The sequence below is a fragment of the Pleurodeles waltl genome, chromosome 10 (assembly GCF_031143425.1).
Source record: "Pleurodeles waltl isolate 20211129_DDA chromosome 10, aPleWal1.hap1.20221129, whole genome shotgun sequence".
In the NCBI taxonomy this organism is placed as follows: domain Eukaryota; kingdom Metazoa; phylum Chordata; class Amphibia; order Caudata; family Salamandridae; genus Pleurodeles; species Pleurodeles waltl.
In genome coordinates, this window is record NC_090449.1 from 1,057,546,402 (window position 1) to 1,057,563,043 (window position 16,642).

A 16,642-nucleotide genomic window follows, 5' to 3' on the forward strand; every position below is an offset into this window, starting at 1 on the left:
CCGGTGGCTATATTACGATTGCATTATATCCTATGGAAATTGTAATACGGCGGACAGAATAACCGTCATGTTTGTGACAGAGTAAACCAGCCGCCAAGATCTAAATCAGGTCCTTAGTGTTGTGTCATCCTCCCAGGGTTCAAGCACGATTTCAAGCAACTGGAGAGTATCACATATGAGGGCAAAACACGGCTCGGTCAAAACATGGCTCCTCGATAAGCCTTGCGGCAAGGCGCCTGTAGATTGCCTAATGGCCATGCCATCTGTACAGATGAAGCAGGTGAGGTATTATCGCAGAAGACTGTCCCCTACATGGGGGAGGAGCCAAGATGGCGACCGGGAAGGACGCTTGATTAAGCGCTCCTCTCGGGCTCGCCACGGGAAAAATTTGCGGGCGCTCCTGGGGCGCCGTTGCCACATCCCTGCGGCGGGATCCGCTTCTGCGGCCGCTCTCCGCTTGCTGACGGCTCCAGGTGCGCTCGGGCGGCCGGGCGGAGGTGCTGCTGCGGAGCGGACCGGAGCAGAGAGCTGCGGCCGCCATCTTGTCGACCGCTCCGGGCTGGTCGCGGCCCCAGAATTTGGAAGAGAGGTGGGTGCGCGGAGCCAGGAGCGACCCACCTCGCGAGGGCGTTAAGCCCATATTTTGTCTCGGTTCCGCCCTGAGCGCCCCCCTCCCTCCTCGCCAGGATATCGGGCATCGGGGCTCTCCCCCCCCCTCCGTCGGGCGTGGGGAGCTCCGAGGAACAGCGGCGAGCCGCGGCTGGGGGCGAGCGGAGAGAAGCACCTCCCCCCGCAAAAGGCCTTATGGGAGTACAGCAACGGGACAGGGGCAATTCGCTTCATGAGCGGGTCGGGACCCGCTCCCTGGACCCCCCCGAATGCTCCACAGGGCTGTGAGGCCTGCCGGGCGGCTGTAAGCTCCGCCACAGCAGTCGCGCCCTCTCCAGGAGGCCGCTGGCGTTGTCTTCCCCTGAGGTGGGGTATACCAGATTGGAGGTCCTGACGGTGAGACGGGTGCACGGCGAGGGAAACGGGGAGTCATTGCCTTTGCCTTGCGCCTGCTACCCCCTCCTGCCCACAAGGGGGGATAAAGCTTGGGTGACGAATCCTTACGCGGGCCACGGGGGGTGCCTCCTTTGTCTCGTGCCTGATTGCGCGCTGCGCCCGCCCCGGGAGTCGGCTTTGAGCCTGCAGCTGGATATCGAGGCCACCACAGACGTGATCCGTGCAGGGTCAGTCAGGATCAAGCTAAGCCATATCCTCTGATTATTGGTGCTGACCTGCGCCACAGGGTGGAACAGCGCTTAAAGAACTGTGCGGGCCCGTAATACACTAATCCCGGGAACGCCACCCCCCTACTCCACACCGAAGAGGGCCTAGTGCCTGGAGCCGGCTGCCGATCGGGGGCTCGTGGCACGCGTGTGGAACTAGCGACGGGTGGTACTGGATCGCCTGAATAAGTTTTCGTTTAGAGGACCACCAGCAGGGCCAAAGCCTCAAACACTGAAGTCTGCACTGGCATGGCCCCGCAGGGAATTGTATGCCCTCCTCGCTTGCAGGGCCCAGAAAACGCAGGCGAGCGCATGATTTTAGGAGGAATCAGGCCGCAAGAGATAAGCCAAAATGGCTGGAAGGCCCAAATCAGTTAAAAACCAGGATCGGAGCACGCAAGGCCAGGCATCCGGAGATCAGCAACATACGCCCTCTCTGCAGTCGTTGGAGTCCACGCTCATGTCCCATTCCTCACAATTCGAGAAAGTTCTGCAAGCAATCATGGACACTAAAACTTCACTGGAAACCAGGATAGACACGGTATCGCAAGATCTGAACATACTTAGAGTAGACCATGGCAAACTATCTGATAAAATGAAGACAACGGAGGCGGCGCTAAGTGAACTGGCCCCCACGGTAGCGGATAATCAAAAACAAATCCTCCGCCTAGGCGCAGAAGTTAAGTCACTGCTGAGAAGAGCAGAGGAGGCGGAGGGCAGATCCCGCCGCAACAACATACGGTTTCTCGGTTTTCCTGAAAAATCTCTGGATCAAAGCTCAGAGCTCCTGTTGGAACACTGGTTAATTAAAGAGGTCTTGAATGGAACTCCATCCAAATTCTTTTCAGTGGAAAGAGCATACAGAATCCCCGGACGCCCCCCGGCACCGGGCCAACCTCCGAGACCACTGATAGCTAGGTTCCTAAACTTCAGAGACCGGGATACCATACTCCAACAGTTCCGCAACAAAGGTCCATACAGGTATGAGGATTCGACTGTTCATGCATATCCAGACTTCACTCAGGATGTGCAAAGGCAACGCAACTCATTCTCCCAAGTCAAACAACGCCTCCGGGAGTATGACATAAAATACGCATTAATGTTCCCCGCTAAACTTCGTGTAATAACAGATGAACGCATCCACGTGTTCACCTCTCCGGAAGAGGCCTGGACGTGGATGCATGCTAAGGGCTTCGCCCATCCACGCGAGGCATCCGGTGCTGACGAGAACTGGTCAACGACGAAACCTAGGAAACGATCTAAGAGGCACGCCAGGGGTCAACCCACGGAGGAACAGGCTGCAGAGGAGAGAGCCAGGGCCCTTAAAGAAACTCCCCTACTAACTCAAAACTCCTTTGAGACGCTTAGGTCCCATCCAGTGGAGGGCTCGGACTCGGACTCGATTAGCTCAGTCTCTACATTAACGGAGGCATTGAGAGGCCCGGAGTTCACCCCCAGGTCCGCGGACGCACTCTGAACAAAAACCACTGAACTATCCCCCCAGGAGGGACCAACCGCCACAGCCGGAGTACAGGACTGAACTTTGCCACTTCCTCCTGAAATAGGAGATCACATCACCTGAACTTCTGTATCCTTATGCGTTTGCTCCTGGAGATAACTCCTTTATTCATATTGTGCGCAGCTGGTGGCGCGGGGCGGAGGGGGGGTGGGCGGGGGGCCGTGCCCTGGGAGCGCCCCAGGCTAATTGCGGACCGTGTCTGCAGAAGGATGCAAGCCCCTAAAATGAGCCGCATCTGGATAGTATTATTGCTCCCCCGCAGATATCCATATGGATACGCCTTAGCCCGCACCCACCATGGGTGTGTGGCCTGTTGCACGTTCAAAGTTGGGGTTGGGATCCAGTTGGGGAGGGAAAGTGGGTAATTAATAGTTCGTGCACTACCGGTCTGCTCGCAACACTGGACGAATGCCCGGCGGTGCGGGGCCCGCCCGCGGGGGCGACGGGGGCGGTGGAAACCCAGAGGGGCTTCCCGGGCTCCGGGGAGCAAGACATATATTCACAAATTGAATATGGCCCAATCCACAACCCATAGCACATACAAATATGACATAATCACCTGGAACGTCAGGGGACTGGGGACTCCGGGCAAGAGGGCCAGGGTGCACACACGACTCAAACGCCATGGTACACATATTGCAATCCTACAAGAGACTCACTTGCGGGACCCAGACCTGCAGGATCTACGCAGTAAATGGGGAGGTCAGATTGTGGGCACATCCTATTCATCCTTCGCGAGGGGGGTACTCATATGGATAGCAGGAAGTGTCCCCTTCACTCAAAAATCGCACAAGATAGACCACGAGGGCAGGTATGTGGTGGTGGAGGGTAAGCTGGACGGCAAACAATTGTCAATTATAGGGGTATACGCTCCCAACAGCGCACTGCCTGAGTTCCTGAGTACACTCACTCCAGCATTATTAACGAACCCCGAAGCACCCGCCATATGGGGAGGAGACTTTAATTGCACGCCAGATCCAGCATTAGACAGGTCAAATCCCCCCACACATTCAATAGTCATTAGACACCTCAACCGCCCATTATCGACATGGGCTAGTAACATGAGCCTTCATGACATATGGCGCATGAAACACCCACGACACAGGGAGTATTCATTTTACTCAGCACCACATAAGGTACACACTAGGATAGACTTGATGTGGGGCACTCAGGAGATCTGCACAGGGATCAGCGGAACAGAATATCTAGCCAAGACACTATCAGATCACTCACCGCTTAATATAGCCTTGGACTGGGGCAGGAAGCGCCAGGCTATTCCAACATGGAGGCTACAAGCGGAAGCATTACATGACCCTGCATTCACAGACTCACTGAGAACAGCGCTAAAACAGTACTGGGAACTAAACACCGGCACCACAAAATCAAGAGCAATGGAGTGGGACGCACACAAAGTGGTGATCCGTGGACATTGTATGTCCACTACATGGGGGGTGAGGCGCACACTCCATGCAGAGGTTAGCAAGCTGGAGAAGAAACTAAGAGTACTAGAAAACGCAGTTGCTCGCAATGAAACGCCATATACGGCTCTGAAGGAAACGCGCGCGGAACATGCAAAGGCTGATGCCACATTGCGCCTCCACGACCACAGACACCATGTGGCTAGGCTACAGTCGGAAGGCGATAGATCTGGTAGGCTGCTTGCGTGGCTGCTGTGGGAGGACCGGCGGTGCCCTCCAATAGGGGCAATAGGGACAGGCGCAGGCGTAATAGCTACTACGCAGGTTAATATAAATGAGGCGTTTAGGGAATATTACACACAATTATACACCAAAAGCACATCAAGCACCATCCAACAGCTAGTGTCCTTTCTAGCAGACTCTCCTCTGCCCCAACTAATGCACGCTGACAGAGAGACACTAGAAGCCCCCATCACGTTAGGGGAACTTAATAAGGCCCTCGAACAACTACCTAGGAATAAAGCCCCAGGCACAGACGGCCTGCCATCAGAATACTACTCCACTTTTGCGACACACCTTAACACACATCTCCTAAAAACGTTCAAAGAAGCAGGGATCAACGGTATCCTGCCCCCTTCAATGAGAGAGGCAATGATAGTGGTCCTTCCAAAGCAGGGGCGTGACCCCACTGACGTCAGGTCTTACAGACCTCTCTCACTATTGAACCTAGACTGTAAGTTACTTGGCAAAATCCTGGCTAACAGACTAGCTCCCTACATGCATATCCTGGTACATGATGACCAGAATGGATTCATCCCGAAACGTAACACCTTCCTAAATATTCGGAGGCTGCTCAGTGTGATGGGAGATACCTCCCCGACTGCACTCGAGGAAGTGGTGATATCGCTTGACATAGAAAAAGCGTTTGATACATTAGAATGGGACTTCCTGTTTGCCACCATGCAGTTATTGGGTATCAGTCCAAAATTCATAAACTGGGTACGTATTCTGTACACTGCCCCACAGGCTAGGGTGAAGACGGGAGGAGTAATATCAGAAACCTTTCCGATTGGCAGGGGAACAAGACAGGGCTGCCCCCTCTCCCCCCTCCTGTTCGCTTTAGCGATGGAACCACTAGCTGTACGTGTCCGGGCCAAAAAAGAAGAATGGGGGGTGTCAAGGAACGGCACTCTCCACTCCATATCATTATACGCAGATGATGCCTTGATATACATACGCAGAGTAGAGGACTCGCTGGCCCCAGTGATGTCGCTACTATCCGAGTTCGGAAGGGTATCTGGCCTAATAGTTAACTGGGGGAAATCCTGTATATTCCCACTAACCAGCTGGCCCCCTGCGAGGCAAGAGAGCGCCCCATCAGGCCACCTAAAATGGTGCTTCGACACATTTAAATACCTAGGGATCAACGTCTACCACAAGGCGGAAGATCTAAGGGATGGAAATCTTGGGAAAGCAGTGTCCTCTGTTAAGAGCTCAATACGCTTCTGGAATAAATTACCACTCTCACCACTGGGCAAAGTAGCTATAGCAAACATGCTGATATTACCTAGACTGTTGTATTATTTTGCGGCCCTGCCAATCAATATCCCCAAAAGCTTTTTCGTCGGCTTGAACTCCATCCTACTACAGCTGGTGTGGGGTGAGGGCAGAAGGCGGATTGCACTCACCACGCTGCATCATCCGGTAGCAATGGGTGGACTGGGCGCCCCAAACTTTGAGCTCTATTCGGCGGCCGCACAGCTGCAGTGGATCTTAAATTGGCTCCACAGACCCAGCTCGGCAGAAACCATATGGCTGCAATCCCGACTCCAGGGTGCTCCCGTACTAGTGTGGTTGCTGGACAAGCAGACTAAAAGCACATACACAAATCCATTGATGATAGTGGCACACACATATTGGAAGAAGTATATCCAAAAGGGAGTTAAAAAACTACCCTACTCACCACTCCTCCCACTGGATCGGCTCCCCGGGTGGGTAGAAGCCGGCTCATATTCACCTACAACTTGGTCAGACGCGGGTATAAGCACAGTAGGAGACTGCTTCGAGGAAGGGAAATTAATGACTTTCGAAGCTATACAGGCCCTCACAGAGATCAATCCGGGGCAATTCCTGGCATACCACGCGATATGCCATGCAATCAGGAAAACGTGGGCATCTGGCGACACAGAGCCTGACATTTCAGTCACCCTGCACTACATGCTGAACTGGGATCCCCAAGGAAAAGCAGTCTCAAACCTTTATAAACTTCTGAACAGACCCCCGGAAGACAACCTGCAGAAAGCTAGGGAGAGGTGGAATACTGTATTGCCCACTCCGATATCAGAGACAGAATGGCCAAAAGTTCTGTGCCACACACGCGAGGTCTCAAGAAACCCCAGATTTAGATACACACAGTTCAATTATCTACATCAGACATACCTGGCGCCGGCCAGGATTAAGCGCATGTTCCCCGGATCGGACCCAGCCTGTCCCAGATGCAAATTACCAGCAGCACAGTTCTACCACGTGGTCTGGGAGTGCCCGCGATTGGGGGGGGAGTGGGGAGGGGGTGGTCGCAGCCTTAGCGGAAATCACGGGGCTTAACCTGGACGCGAATCCCAAATCCTGTCTACTCGGTCTAAGGACAAGGACGAAAAGAAATAAACACTTGCACAGGTTTGTGGATCTGGCGTATGTAATGTACAAAAGATTGATAGCAATGAACTGGAAGGCTCGCAACACACCTGACTTAAAAGCCTGGCTTGCCCTCACGTTACGCTGGGCTCGCGCTGAGCATCAGGTATTAACAAATTTAGCTCGTAGGGGACTGCGACAGGCGGGCTGCGAGACCTGGGGCGTTTTAGTGTCCAGGCTAGAAGCCAAGAACGATGAAAGACCCCCCTGAATCACAGATGAATGTACCTACCTGGAAGGCCGTGGGCCCAGCCCCCGGCAGAAAGACATCACCACATTTGGGGAAGCGCATATATCCATCATTAATGCCTCGCCAATATGGTTAGCACAGCAGTCCCCCCCTCCCATTGCATACATACCATAGCACTAAGAAGCCTGCACACTCAACCAATAGTCACCAGCGCTACGCTCCACTGTGCCAGTCCCCTCCTCCTTGCCCCCCCTCCCCTTCCCACCTTTCCAAGGTCCTCTGCCCCCCGTCCTCGCCCGCGTGGCGTTGTGGGCCCCTGTCACCAGTGGCAATAGAACCACATTGCAATTGAACGCCTCGTCATATGTGGCGGTAACTTCAGAAGTGATGGGCAGAATAAGCATACCGGGTAGTGCACACAAGTTCTTAGATGTTTTGTTATATATATCGTTCTTAATACGGGAAGCCAGACGGCAAACTGTAACCAATGACAAATCATTATTAATGTCTGTATATGCAAGAAAATGTATGGCTTTTGTTTTGAAAAATCAATAAAAATATTTAAAAAAAAAAAGAAAAGATTGTCCCCTACATATGCAAGATTAAGTATATATTGCGATGTGGAAAAGATCCATCCTTTATTCAGGAACCAGGACACATGTAGATTTAAGAACACTTCACAAGGACCATAATCGACTAGTCTTAGACAGCCTTTGTTCACTGACGTGCCTGGCCTCACACAGTGAAACATTCAATATCGCTGCAGACATCACCAGTCCAACCAGAGAGCGAGATTCTATACTATACTCAGATATACTCTACTGTACTATGCTCTACTATACTATGCATGAATCCGCACATTAGTGCCTGACTCGTGGTACCAAATCTACAGAAAGCTACTTACCCAATATCCTGCTCCACCAAAATGGAACACACAGATACAATATTTACCATGTTACGATGAATAACCCAGTTCAGAGTACTCTGACCAACTGAAGACCCTATTCTGATGATTGACAAGGTAGTGCTAGCTTTGTTGTAGTACCGTTAGACATGTTAGCCCTGGGGTGGTCTTCCCCCAAACTTTTTGCCTTACTCCTTCTGCTTTGCTGAATTTGTTTTTGTTAGCCTTAGGACGATGCACACTTATTTTTAACCAGTGCTAAAGCGCTTGTGCTCTCCCTTATATTATAAAATTGGCTTATACACAATTGGCACATTCTGAAAATGCCACTTTTAGAAAGTTGCCATTTTCTGTCCTAACCATTTGATGCCTGCAGCCTGTTCCTGGGTCACATGACTAGGTCCAGTTGCCAGATGGCCTTTGTGTATTTAATCTAGAGAAGTATCCCAAAGGAGAGTCTAGTTGTTGACAGGGTGGACCATCTGTGATTTCATAAGGGGGCAGAGCTGTCACCTTGCACTTTAAAGGCACTGGCTCAACCCACACACAAAGCAATTAACAGTAGCCTATTGCAGCCCCAGACAGACTGGTGCCAGGGCAGGCAGGCATAACATTCCCGACACCTCTGTAAGTGGAAACTCCAGGAGCTCCTCCCATTTGAAATCTGGCACCATGTATAAATATTGAACCCTCAGAATGAACTCTCCAGATCACTCCTAGACCCATGTACTCTGCCAGGAAGAAGAACTGCTAAGCTATGAAGTTTGCCCCGGTGCCTATACCCAGCTTTGCTGACCAAGGACTCCTTTGATGCACAAGGCCTGCTGTTGCTGCAATAGGACTCTTCTGCTGCTGGGAGCTGCCCTGCTGAACAAAGCCTGCCTGTTTGGACTCCAGGAAATCGCCATAGATAAGTAGGCTGGCCTCCTGTTCAAGCCACAGGGGCATAACAAACTTCGTCAATGTTTCAACTCTACACATCTGGCTGCAGCACAGTGCAGCTTACTGAAGACACAAGTCAGTGCAACGCATCTCGCTTTCTAAGCTGAAGCATCGCATCACAAGTGCGAACAAGCCCTGGTGGCTCCTTCAATGCAGCTCAACGCCGACTCTAGCCCAGCGCAATGCATATAGTCTTCTGCGTCGACACATCGCAGCACATGTCTTTGTAGTTCCAGTGGCTTCCTCAAAGGCAACACAGGACTTTGCACCACAAGCTGCAGTTGACAGCTTATCAGCTTTGCTGCTGTGCGACACATCTTGATGCAGGGCCTCGCATTGCGGCACCTCGTCGACGACTCTTCTATGCCGGCTCATGTAGCTCAATGCAAAGACTTTGCATTTCAATGTCCAGGCCCCAAGATAGTTCGTCAGCAGACTGAACTCAATTCTGTATCTGGGCCCTCTACATCACGGTCAGCCTGAACTTGTGACTTGGACCCAGTCTTCCACTACCAGAAAACCACAGTTGACACTTTTTGCTTCTTAGTGCTTGATTTAGCCAAAATCTTTAGAATTGTATATCGTGGGTTCTAATGATTGAATTGTTGTTATTTTGATGTCAAACAATTTATGACATTTTCCTCAATTTTTCTCATTTAGGTTGGAATTTTTCTTGTGTTGTATTTTCACTTTATTCTTGTTTGTGTGCTGCATAACTAATTTGCACATCGCCTTCAAGTTAAGCCTGACTCCTCATGTGGCAAGCTACCAGAGTGTTAAACATAGGTTAAATTACTGACTTTTGTGGTTCACCTTGACAAAGAGTGTGGCTGTTGCTTGAGTAGGTACCCCCCCACCCACATCCAAGAACCCTATTTCTCACAATTACCGTGAAATGGTCTTGGAATGCAGAGAAAAAGCTCCATGCGGTAAAGAGGACTGAAACCAGTAAGCATCACAAATTATGTGAAGACTGAAATACAAGAGATTAGGAAAATTTGTCGAGAAAATAATTTACTTGACCTTGTGAGAATGGTGGGGATAGTGAACCATCAACCAAGAGCCACGCCATCACTTCACTCACCTGAGTTAGTAGATGATGTTGAAATTCCTCCCATAGCACTGTGACTTGCTCCAGTCGGTACTTCACCTTTCTTGCTGTCTTGAGTTTGAATACACTCTTGGTAATGCCCTGCAAGCAGAGAAAATGCCACATAGAGACAGCTGGCAGTGCCTATTATTCCTATTGGCTGTCAGTCCTCCTAGCCCACAGCCAATCCCATTGCAGGCTCTCGCTTGTGAGTGTAACCTGACCTCTCCGGTGCTACAATATTACTTCCAGTGGTTTCATATATCATGGTGTTGGCGGGGTTGGTGGTCATTGCATCCTGGGCACTACCTGTGCCCTTAGTGGAGCAGCCATTTTTACCAGTGGGCTACTTCACCTGCAGTTGGTGTCTGGCTGTGTCTGTTCTTCCCACCTCCCTTGGAGTGGCAAATGGTTCTGACCAAGGAATACCCCAGTACAAAGGGCATGTCAAGAAATTCTACCGAGCTAGTGCTGTTAGAAGCAAACATTTCTCTGAAACTCTGCAGATCTCCCACACTTCATTATTGACTGGGTTTTCTGAGACACATCACTTCCTACTGCAAACGCTGAGAAGGGTACGGCCCCTTTAAGGTACAGTAGAATGATGCTCTGTGCGTAATCTGGTGTGTTCTTTGGCTGGCCTCTAAGTGCACTTGCTGTGATACAGAATCAGATGGCTAATGGTTCCTTTTATTTCAGTCCTGGAGGGTAATATTAATGTATTTTATAGCACGCTAAATATAAGTTCATCATTAGGTCTCATACTGCTGGAAGCTCATGCCTGGTGATTTTAATCTTCTACATCAACCAGCCAGTGTGAAAAATGTTTGTGCTGCTAATGCCACCCCCATCTACCTGTGGTCTGCTAGGGCACGATGAGGGATGCTGCTAATGCCACCCCCATCTACCTGTGGTTTGATAGGGCACGACGAGGGATGCTGCTAACGCCACGCTTATCTACCTGTGGTCTGCTAGGGCACGATGAGGGATGCTGCTAATGCCACCCCCATCTACCTGTGGTCTGATAGGGCACGATGAGGGATGCTGCTAATGCCACCCCCATCTACCTGTGGTTTGATAGGGCACGACGAGGGATGCTGCTAATGCCACCCCCATCTACCTGTGGTCTGCTAGGGCACGATGAGGGATGCTGCTAACGCCACCCCCATCTACCTGTGGTCTGCTAGGGCACGATGAGGGATGCTGCTAATGCCACCCCCATCTACCTGTGGTCTGATAGGGCACGATGAGGGATGCTGCTAACGCCACCCCCATCTACCTGTGGTTTGATAGGGCTCGATGAGCGATACTGCTAACGTCACTGCCTATCTCATGGAGGTTTGATAGGGCACAGACATCTCCTATTAAACTGCAGTTTGATAGGGATCGATGGGGGATGCTGCTAACGTCACTGCCTATCTCATTGAGGTTTGATTGGGCACATGGCATCTCCTATTAAGCTGCGGTTTGATAGGGAACGATGGGGGGGGTGCTAATGCCACCCACTATCTAACTGTGGTCCGTAGGGCACGATGAGGGAGGCTGCTGACGCCACCCTATCTGTGGTCCATAGGGCACCAGGAGGGATGCTGCTTATGCCACCCTATCTAACTGTGGTCCGTAGGGCACCATGAGGGAGGCTGCTAACGCCACCCCCATCTAACTGTGGTCCATAGGGCACCATGAAGGAGGCTGCTAACGCCACCCCCATCTAACTGTGATCCATAGGGCACCATGAGGGAGGCTGCTGACGCCACCCTATCTATCTGTGGTCCATAGGGCATCATGAGGGAGGCAGCTAACACCACCCTATCGAACTGTGGTCCATAGAGCACCATGAGGGATGCTTCTAACGCCACCCCCCATCTATCTGTGATCCATAGGGCACCATGAGGGAGGCTGCTAACACCACCCTATCGAACTGTGGTCCATTGAGCATCATGAGGGATGCTTCTAACGCCACCCCCCATCTATCTGTGGTCCATAGGGCACCATGATGGAGGCTGCTAACACCACCCAATCTAACTGTGGTCCATAGGGCACGATGAGGGAGGCTGCTAATGCCACCCCCTATCTAACTGTGGCCCATAGGGCACGATGTGGGATGCTGTTAACGCCACCCCCTACCTTCCTGTGGTTTGATAGGGCACGATGAGGGATGCTGCTAACGTCACTGCCCATCTCATTGAGGTTTGATAGGGCATATGGCATTTATTTAACTGTGGTTTGGTAGAGCACAATAAGGGGGATGCTTACGCCACCCCCTATCTAACTGTGGACCATAGGGCACCATAAGGGATGCTGCTAACGCCACCCCTAACTAACTGTGGCCCATAGGGCACGATGAGGGAGGCTGCTAACTCCACCTCATCTAACTGTGATGTGATAAGGCACCATGAGGGATGCAGCTAACATCACCCATTATCCAATAGAGGTTTGATATGGCACATTACATCTTCTTTCTAACTGGGTTTTATAGGAGACGATGTGGAATCAGGTGTTCTTGAGGGTTAAGCTATGTGGTGTACCCCACACAATCCCATAATAAATATGTAATTCCAATAGTCGTTTTTTGATCTATTTTGAAAAGACATTAGTTAATGAGAATGGAGTAGGCTAATGTAGCATGTTGTTTCATACATACTGTATGGAAAATTATGTTGAGAAATAATCATGATTGGTTTAACAGAAAAAATAGCTGCGCTCAACCAAAGGGAATATGTTTTTCTGTGGGTCCTGTATTACAAAATGTTGTTGGTAAAGTTCTTAGCTAGAAGCCAAAGTTCATCAAACACATACAATTAAAGCTGCATTGTGCATGAGCCCTGTGTACCCTCCACTGTGGTGGAAGTAATCAGTGTCGGACAGAGGGTTTTGTGCCAAGGTGAGGGGCAAATACCCCTCGAGGGCACCAAGGCGGCTGTTGAACTTTCAAAATAGGGGTGACCTAGAAGGCATTATAAAACACTCCTTGGTGCATGTTCAAACCTATTGTGTGCATACCTTTGATAAACAGCGTAGGTTCTAACGTGACACACCTAAAATGGTCCAGTGTTTTTACCGTTTCATAAGTAACATTGACCATCCCTAGGGGAAACTTTCAAAAACTTGTGACTAAAAAGGTTTACAAATTTAGGGTCTCATTATGAGGCCCTAGCATCACTCTGCGTCACCAGAGCGTCATTCTTTTAATGCTCCGGTGGACAGTGTGCCGACTCACATTTACAAGGCCGCGCAAAGCCACCTTGCGTGGATTTTCCTGGCCTTGTAAACGTGGATCCCTTTCATGCAGAATACTGAGTGAAAAGGGCGTTCCATGGGAGTCACTTGGGGCGTTCCCACACAACACCCATGGAACACCAAGGAATTGGACACATTCCCAGATTTACAAGTTTTGGAATGTATCAGATACCTCCACCACCTCCGTGGTGGCGTAAGAGTGACACAAAGCGGAGAAATATCTTTATTTCTCGCAGTTTTTTCCTCTTTCTCTGTGTGCTGCAGTCTGCAGCACACATAAAAGGAGGAAAACACCTCTTGTTATTGTTTTTGTGCAGGAGGTGCCCCTTCCTGCACAAAAAACCATCATCCCTACAATGCAGGCAGCCTTGCACCATGGTGCAAAGGGTGTCTGCATTGGCACATGGCAGCAATTTGTTCACCAGCGCAGGGGGAGAGGACCGAAATGCACGGTATCTTGTAGATACGGCACATGTCTGCCCTTTCCCAGTGGCACAGGGTGGCAGAGCAAGGCACGTGCTGCGCTACCTTGTGCCACGGGCCTTGTAATTGAGGCCCTTAGATTCTTAGACTGTGGACATCAGAGGGGGACAGGCCTTGGAGATTCCTTTAGCAAGGGGGGTCTCCAGAGTTCATACAGCCCAAGGCTTCAAACAGTAGTAGTCATATCATAAAAAGTTCAATCAATATAGACGATGAAATATCTCCACCAGTCAGGAAATAAATGGGAAAGCATCAAAGAAGAAATATTAGCAACAACTCCCCCAAAATCAAATGATTTACAAACTTTTTGTCCTCAAACACCAGTGTGCCATTTTCTAGAATGTACACATTTTGCTATCAAATACATTTTTGATTGAGGATACCTCAATTTAGTAGACCCAAATACAAATCACTAATTTTTCCTGAAAGACCAACTATTCTGTTTTTTGTAAACACAAATTCAATACCTGAATGTCAATGTTTCACACAGATTCTGTTTTTCAAGCACATCATTGTTGTATGAAAGGAGTTCCTATGCTTCTTACATCCCAAGCAGGTCCTCCGCCGTTTTGTCTAGAGTGGGCACCGTCATAACCTTGCTGAGTTCTGCTCTCTAATGCCACACCACCTCCCTGAATTAGCCTTGGACTGCTCACCTCCTTACCCCGAGAGTCAGGTGCTGAGGGGTGTACATGGTGCTCAGTGTAATAAAGTGAATTCACACCAGATGAAGATATATGGTAGGAGGTATTTATTACAGCCTCAACCAACAGCCAGCATATCAACTGTCATGCAGAGAACCCTCATGACAGAACCTCAGAACAAGCTGGTTCCATGCCCAGTGTTCTGGCATGGAGCCATGTTACATCATTACACTTCTTCCTCTTTACATTAGAACAGAAATAACATGAGAACAAAAAAAACATTTGAACAGAAAGAAAAAGAGGGTAGAAAGAACTACACAAAATCACGCAAATGTAAAGGAAACCTGCGTGTTCTGACACTCCTACGAGTATTATCAGACCTTAAATCAATGTCAGAGGGAAAACGATAAGAAGTATCATCTCTCCTGTCGGCCACACCACACCCCCCAAAATGTGCTACACGACCATCGACGGTCTATTGGAAGTTGAAACTTAGACGGAGACTGGATAAGGATCACTATATTGGTTTGTGGTCACGGGAATATACATTTCTTTGGAAACTTTGTTGCACTTGTGGAATACAAGTATTGGGCGTTGTAAAATGAATTAAACTGAAAAGGTCGTCTCTGCGGTGACAAACACACCTGAAGACCCGTGTTTGATATAGCGGCATCGTGCTGGGACATACAGTGACTGGCACACCTTTTGGACTTTAAGTACTTTTAGCAACTAGTAGGGTTTGGAATATATTGTGGGGAAGAAGTGTTTTACACCTCTTGTGAGTATGCAGAATGTTACGGCGCCGCCGTTTTTCTTGTCAGATCCAGGAGAACCGGTTATTAAGTGGAAGAAATGGAAAAAGATTTTTGAGAATTATGCCAGGGAGTGTGGTACGAATTTGAGTGGTGAAAGGAAGCAGGCACTTTTGTTACATTGTTTAGGGGGTGAAGGACAGGAGGTGTTGGAAAATCTACCTCCATTGTCGCAAGCTGATCAGAGGGGGTTGAATGAATATGAAATATGTGCAAGACAACTAGATTTACATTACTTGCCAAAGATTAGTACTATTATGGAAAGGTACCATTTTGGTTTGCGGGAGCAAGGGAAAGAGGAGAGTGTTGAAGAATATATTACGGCTTTACGGAAGTTGGCTTCAAGTTGTAAATTTGGGGCGTTGGTAGAAGAAAGGATTAGAGATCAGTTTGTGCTGAGGTGTTGCAGTGATAAAGTGAGGGAAGAACTCTGGCTAAAGGACGAGCCACCGTTGGATGAGGTTGTTAGTATTGCAAAAAGGGTAGAGCATATGTTAAAGTGTGTTGGAGAACTAAGTAAAGCACATAAAGAAGACAAGGTCAGTGTAAAAGCACAAGAAGTGGAGTGTCAAGTCATACAAAAAGATGAGAAGGAAAAAAAGTATGAGGGTGTCCGTGAGAAAGGTGTTGTAATAGAAAATAGCGCAGGAAAGACATAGGGGAATAGGAGGTTTGCAACACCTTTTCAAGGAAATTGCTACAGATGTGGAAGATTTGGACACATGGCTAATGCAAGTGAGTGTCCTGCTAATAGGATTACTTGTAATGTTTGCGGAAAAAGAGGACATTTTGGAAAAAATTGTAGGATGAGGAATAGGAGAGATTCTAGATCAGAAATAAAGGAAGTCAGTTTTCAAGTTAGTGAGAGTGAGGTGGAACATCCCTCTGAGTGGGTTTTGGTGGGGAATGTTAGAGTCAAAATGAAATTTGATTTGTGCTCTCACATCACGTTTCTCTCAAAGGATTTTTTTATGAAGAATTTTCAAGGAAGGAAGAAACTGTTCAAACCTAGGCCCGTATTTATACTTTTTGACGCTAAACTGCGCTAACGCAGTTTAGCGTCAAAAGATTTTGCGCCGGCTAACGCCATTCTGAAGCACCATGCGGGCGCCGTATTTATTGAATGGCGTTAGCCGGCGCAAGCAGACCGGCGCTGCCTGGTGTGCGTGGAAAAAAACCACGTACACCAGGCAGCGCCGGCGTTGGGAAAAATGGCGCTAGGGCGTCTTAAAAATGGTGCAAGTCAGGTTGACGCAAAAAATCGCCTCCACCCGATTTGCGCCATTTTTAACGACGCCCAGACGCCATTTACATGACTCCTGTCTTAGTAAAGACAGGAGTCATGCCCCCTTGCCCAATGGCCATGCCCAGGGGACTTATGTCCCCTGGGCATGGTCATTGGGCATTGAGGCATGTAGGGGGGCACAAATCAGGC